Here is a 6,100-nt window from a genome sequence, read left to right as displayed (position 1 = left end):
AGGCTCTGCCGTGCGGGCAGAATGCTCTCAGTAGCTTGTCAGGCTCTTCGAGAGGGACAGAGGAATGAAACTGGGTCAGCTGCGTGCAAAGCAAACGCCCTTCCTGCTGTGCTAGGCAATAATAAATAGTTCATGTGACAAGAACTTAAGGAAATGGTGCAGGGAAGTCAAGAAAGCTTTGTTATATGGAACTCTTTATTTTACTAAAGAAATGTGTTAAGTTGCAACTATTAGAGAGTTATTTCTTTTTTGTTGTTATAGAAAAGTTATTTAACCTGATTTATTGTCTAAAGAGAATGCTTTAAAGATATTGGTACTATTATGACAGTATACTGTTCTTTATTTTCCTAAAATTCTTACATACATAAGATACAGAGAAGTCTGATTCTCAGTTTAAAGTTAATAGTAAAGGAAAAAGAAGATGGAGGAAACTGGAACATGTCAACTGTTGAAATATCTGTTACTGTTTTGACAAGACTTTTATGTTCTCGTGATTTACTTTCAGGGCAAGAGAATAAAGTACTATAAGTGTCCAATATTTATAATATTAGAGACCTGATTCATTGTCTTTGTGGAAACATTTATTTTGAGGTTGTTTGATTACCTTGGTTATCTTTCATTTTTAATATCTTCACCATCAAAATTCTTATCAAAACTCCATCTCAAGTGAATAAATACCCATCATCTAAAAACAAATACTCCCTTCTATGTCTGAATATCTTTCTTGGACTTCTAAAGAATTGTCCATATTGATGTTTATGAAATAATGGAAATGAGCCATACCATAAATAAATCAAAATGCCATATAAAAATCCTTGCACGAAGCGGTGAGAAATGCCTATGTAAACATTAACCATAGGAAACCACTCTTGTTTGGGACAACATAAATGACAAATGAACAATAACATAAAACAGCATGTTCCTCTAACACTACTAAAAATTTTAGCACATCATTAAATTGTATCCTGAGATATAATGCAAATTAAATAGAAAATTATGAAACAACCATTTGAAAGTCCCTCTCATTTATAGTCATGCACAGAGTCTGATTTCCTTTCATCAAAATCCATTTAAGATAGACTTCAGTTCAACAACACGAGATTGGGATTTTAAATGTACAGTATCCAAGCGAAGTACTGAGCTCAAACCAACATTGGGTGAAGTTTTCTTTTAAAATGATTAAACACACACAGTACAGGGCCCACAGGGTGGAAAGAGAGTCCCCTGAACCCCAGAGCCTAGGGAGCAGAAAGACAAAGAAAGAAAAAAAATTCAAGAGAGAAAGGAAGATGAGAAAGGGAAGTCATGGTGGAACAGGAGTCAGGGCTTTTATCACATTGTTGATGTGGGAGAGTGCTATAGATATGTACCAAAGTACAGATCCAACAACACTGCAAACATGGAATCTGAGCTGCAACTACCAAACTTTATAATGTGCCTGTTAAGATGGCCTGGAGGGTGCAGGGAATGAGATATGGGAACACTGGGGGAAGGAAATTGAGATTGGTGGTGGGATTGGTAATTAAATAGTATTTGCCTAAAACTCAACTATCAATATTCTATAAATCATAGATCCTTTAAGTAAATATAAAATTATAAAAATTAAAAAAATATATTAAACATGGGGGTCAGAGCAATATTACAGTCCAGGTCCATTGCCTTGCATGCGACTGACCTGGGGCTGACCCCATGCGGTCCCTGACCCTTGTCAGAAATGATCCCTGCATGTAGAACCAAGAGTACGCCCTGAGCACCTGTGGAATGACTTCCCTAAACAATGGCAATAACAAAATTATCAGACTTCCCTCTGACATTTTACAAACATCTTTTCTAGCATGTTAATTTTATTCTCATGGTTTCATCTTAAGGTATCACTGTACCACTGTCATCCCGTTGTTTATTGATTTACTCAAGCAGATGCCAGTAACGTCTCCATTCGTCCCAGCCCTGAGATTTTAGCAGCCTCTCCTTACTCATTTTTCCCAATGATTGGAGGCTCTTTCAAGGTCAGGGGAATGAGACCTGTTACTGTTAATGTATTTGGCATATCGAATAAGCCATGGGGAGCTTTCTAGGCTCTTCCAAGCGGGTAGGATACTCTCCAAGATACTCTCGGTAGCTTGCCGGGCTCTCCGAGAGTCATATATTTGTATTTTTGCAAGAAGAAAATCTTTGCACCTGGGTCCTGATTTGAAAGATATGTCATCCCATTCTCATCCTGTGGCAGAGGTTCTCTCATGACAACATTCCACAGATGTTTTATTTACTTTCTTCTCTACAATTTTCCTTGGTAGCTTTTTTTAGGAGTACCAGTAGAACTTGGGTAGAACTTGGGAATTTTCTGCTTCACTATCCCAGGAACCCCATTCGTAGCTCTCTGGGAACATTTAGACATAAGCTAACCAAGTTGTTTTTCCAGGCTTTTTTGCTTTGGGGGGGAAAAAAGATAATATAGAGACTTTGAAAAATATGTCATTGTGATGTCAGCATCTCTTAATCCTGCAGTGATTCAGAATTTCCTCTGAGATATAGCTCAGGTTCCAGTCAGTAAGGGATGCAATCTTGGGTTGCATAGGCTTGCCTTAAATTCTTTCACTTCCACTCCCACTATTGATCCTCAAACTTGGATACTTTCTTGGATTGACAGGATTTCTCATAATCCAATGATCCTTCAAGTGTCTACCTTCTGCAAGTATTTTCCTAAAATAGGTGTCCTCTGGAAAACTGAACATTCTCTTTAACTTTTTCTCTTTTGTGATAGCTTTCCCTTATACTTTAGACACAATATCTTACTTCTCAAATAAATTTTTGTTCTTTAAATGACATTATTCATTTACTGGTGTTCATGTCCCCCATAATTCTTAGCTCTACCAAAGACTGATATGATCATTTTTTAATTCCCATGCAATATGAAGTTTCTGAATTGTGAACATTATCCACAGGTATTTAGTTCATGATGAAATAGTAGTTCCATCATGAGTTTAAGTTACTTTCCTACTTAATGAATAAAAATACCATTTTCCTTTTAATGTTATATGTCCAGTTTATAAATCTCCCATTCTAGACTTCCAGACAGCTCTCTTCTTTAGTTACTCCTGAGATTACAATAATTATTGGTGACTTCAAATTCTGTCCAAGTTATTTTTGAGTAGTGAAGTTTTACTTTACATGTACAGTCAAGTTATAAATGCTCTATGAGTGCTATATGCCATATCAAACACAAATAAATTGAGGACTCTTTCGAATAACTTAGCTTTAGCATGAGAATAAAAATTAAACATATTAATGCCACCAAAATTTTTACAATATAAAGATACATAGATTGATATATGCTAATTTTAAATTCACAGGAATATTTTTTACCTTAAAAGATAAATGATAGAAACTATGGGGCAAACAATATTGCTTTGAAACTCAGAGGAATGTCCTAATCATACAGAATTTTTCCTCTTAGAAACAGAAGGATGAGTATAAGGATCAGATGGCATTCTTTTCATTGTTGAAGTAACATGTGGCAATGTGGAAAAGTTAGATACCAATTAATGGGATATAGAAGCTAAGACAGCTGGAGTCACATCTAAGAATTCGCAGTTTTGTAAATCACTTTCATCTTAAGATCTAAGCCAAGCAAGTGCATTGAAAAATCAATAGAGGAACAAAGGGTTTAAAATCAGGTGGCCTGTGCTCTATCCTGGCACTGCATGATCCCTTGAGCAGACTACAAGCAACCCCCAAGTCTGGAGCAGGCAGTAACAACTTTTTATATTTTTTGTCCTAAGTCACGTCTCTCTCTGTATAAATTGACTTTTAGGAGTTGTGCTTTGATTCGTGTATCTGTTTGATGATCCTTTAGACTGAAACCACAAAATCTTAATGACTTTTGCTTTGATATCTGGTGGTGTGTTTTTTAACTTATGAAAATGGATTAATCTGGTGGAAGTGTTCAATGTTTTCATATATTTCGGGAGATCGTGGGTTGGGAGAGTGTTAGGCTGCTTTGAACCTAGGGCTTCACACGTACGAGCATGCTTTTCACCACTAACCCACACCCCACACATTTGTTACTGTTGACTCTAGAACCATATAAATTTTTAAATTGCCTTTTTTGCTTCCACTTGTACCTTATCAAAAAGGTGTTTAAGGTTTAAGTATCTTTTTCTTTTTATGGCTTTGTCACTGTCACTGTCATCCGGTTGCTCATCGATTTGCTTGAGTGGGTACCAGTAACGTCTCCATTGTGAGACTTGTTACTGTTTTTGGCATATCGAATATGCCACAGTAGCTTGCCAGGCTCTGCCGTGCGGGTGAAATACTTTTGGTAGCTTGCCGGGCTCTCCGAGAGGAGTGGTGGAATAGAACCCAGGTCGTCTGTGTGCAAGCCAAGAGCCCTACCTGCTATGCTATCGCTCCAGCCAGTTACGGATTTAATGGCATTGAAATGGAAACTTTTATAAAAGGTGTTTTTTTTCTCACTGTTCTGTACATCTTTTATTTTTTTAATTTTAATATATTTTTTTAAATTAACAAAATTTTTTTTAATTTTTTTAATTTTTTTTATTAGGACACAAAATTTGCTTTAAATAATTTTGGTGGTGGAAAAGACATGACACTTGTACTGAAGAGAACCATTTTTGATAGTCCAGGAGTCTCTTTATTTTTAAATGAACACTTCTCATGCCATGAATTTATAGGGGATGGGCTCCAGCCGCTCAGGTTCCTTTCCGTTGGTTCTTATAAAGTGGGTTTCTCTGGGTAGAGCAGGCTGGCGCTTCAGTTGAACCCAAGTCCCTTTCTCTTTGGCTTCCTTCTTTTTTTGATCACTTCCTTCACCCATTTCCGGAAGCTGTCTTGACTCAAGAGTGTTTAATATGCTCAATGCGGACATTAATTCTCTTGGCAAGAATCTTGCTCTTGACTTGTTTGTTAACAACAATGCCAGCAGCATGCTGGGTAACATTATAGACTCTTCCAGTTTTGCCATGATAACACTTTTGGGGCATTCCTTTTTGGACTGTGTCCATTCCCTTTATGTCTACAATATCATCTTTCTTGTATATACGCATGTATGTGGCCAAAGGAACAACTCCATGTTTTCTGAAAGGTCTAGAGAACATATAGAGAGTGCCCTTCCTCTTTCCCTTTGTGTTGGTCATTTTTGTCATTTACTGGATGCTGGCGGTTTCGGCCAAAAGGAGACAAAAAAACGTTTTTAATTGAATCACTGTGGGATACAGTTATAAAGATTTCATGTAGGGATTCAGTCATACAATATTCCAACACCCATCCCTCTGTCAGTGTACATTTCCCACCACCAATGTCCCCATTATCTATCCCTCCCACCCACCCTCCATCTCATCATGCCTTTATGGCAGGTACTTACCTCTCTCTCTCTCTCTCTCTCTCTCTCTCTCTCTCTCTCTCTCTCTCTCTCTTTCCTCTCCCTCCCTCCCTCCATCCATCCCTTCCTCCCTCCCTCTCTCCTCTCTCTCTCTCTTTCTCTCTCTCTCTCCTTTTGGGCATTATGGTTTGTAATACAGATACTGAGAGCCCATCATGTTTGATCCCTAACCTACTTACAGCACACATCTCGGGTCCAGAGTGGTCCCTTCCAACCATCATCATCATGGTTGTCCATTCTCTTTCCAAATTGCCCTCGCTCTCAGGCCTTGAGGCAGACTTCCAACCATGGATCAATTTTCCTGGCCTTTGTTTCTACTGTCCTTGCTGTCCTTGAGTGTTATTCTCATACTATTTTTTATATGCCAGAAATAAGTATACTCATTCAGTGTGTCCCTCTCCTTCTAACTCATTTCACTCAGCATGATAATTTCCATGTACATCCATTTATAAGCAATTTTCATGACTTCATTTTTACTAACAGCTGTATAGTATTCCATTGTGTAGATGCACCATAGCCTTTAACCAGTTATCTGTTCTAGGGCTCTCAGATGGTTCCCAGATTCTGGTTATTGTGAACAGTTTTTCAATGAACATACAAGTACAGATGTCATTTCTGCTGTGAATGTGCTTTTGCACACCTGGGATATATTCCCAAAAGTGGTACTGCTGGGTCATATGGAAGTTCTACTTCTAGTTTTTT

General features: G+C 37.8%; 1 pseudogene; it reads right to left on the bottom strand.

Moving 5' to 3' along the window:
* Positions 1-4,672: 4,672 nt before the first annotated feature.
* On the bottom strand, positions 4,673-5,153 carry LOC129401577 (60S ribosomal protein L21-like; annotated as a pseudogene).
* Between the last annotated feature and the right edge of the window lie 947 nt (positions 5,154-6,100).

This window comes from Sorex araneus, chromosome 2, assembly GCF_027595985.1.
Source record: "Sorex araneus isolate mSorAra2 chromosome 2, mSorAra2.pri, whole genome shotgun sequence".
NCBI classification, from domain to species: Eukaryota; Metazoa; Chordata; class Mammalia; order Eulipotyphla; family Soricidae; genus Sorex; species Sorex araneus.
Note: the sequence above shows the minus strand (reverse complement) of the source record. Positions and strands in the feature narration are given on the sequence as shown.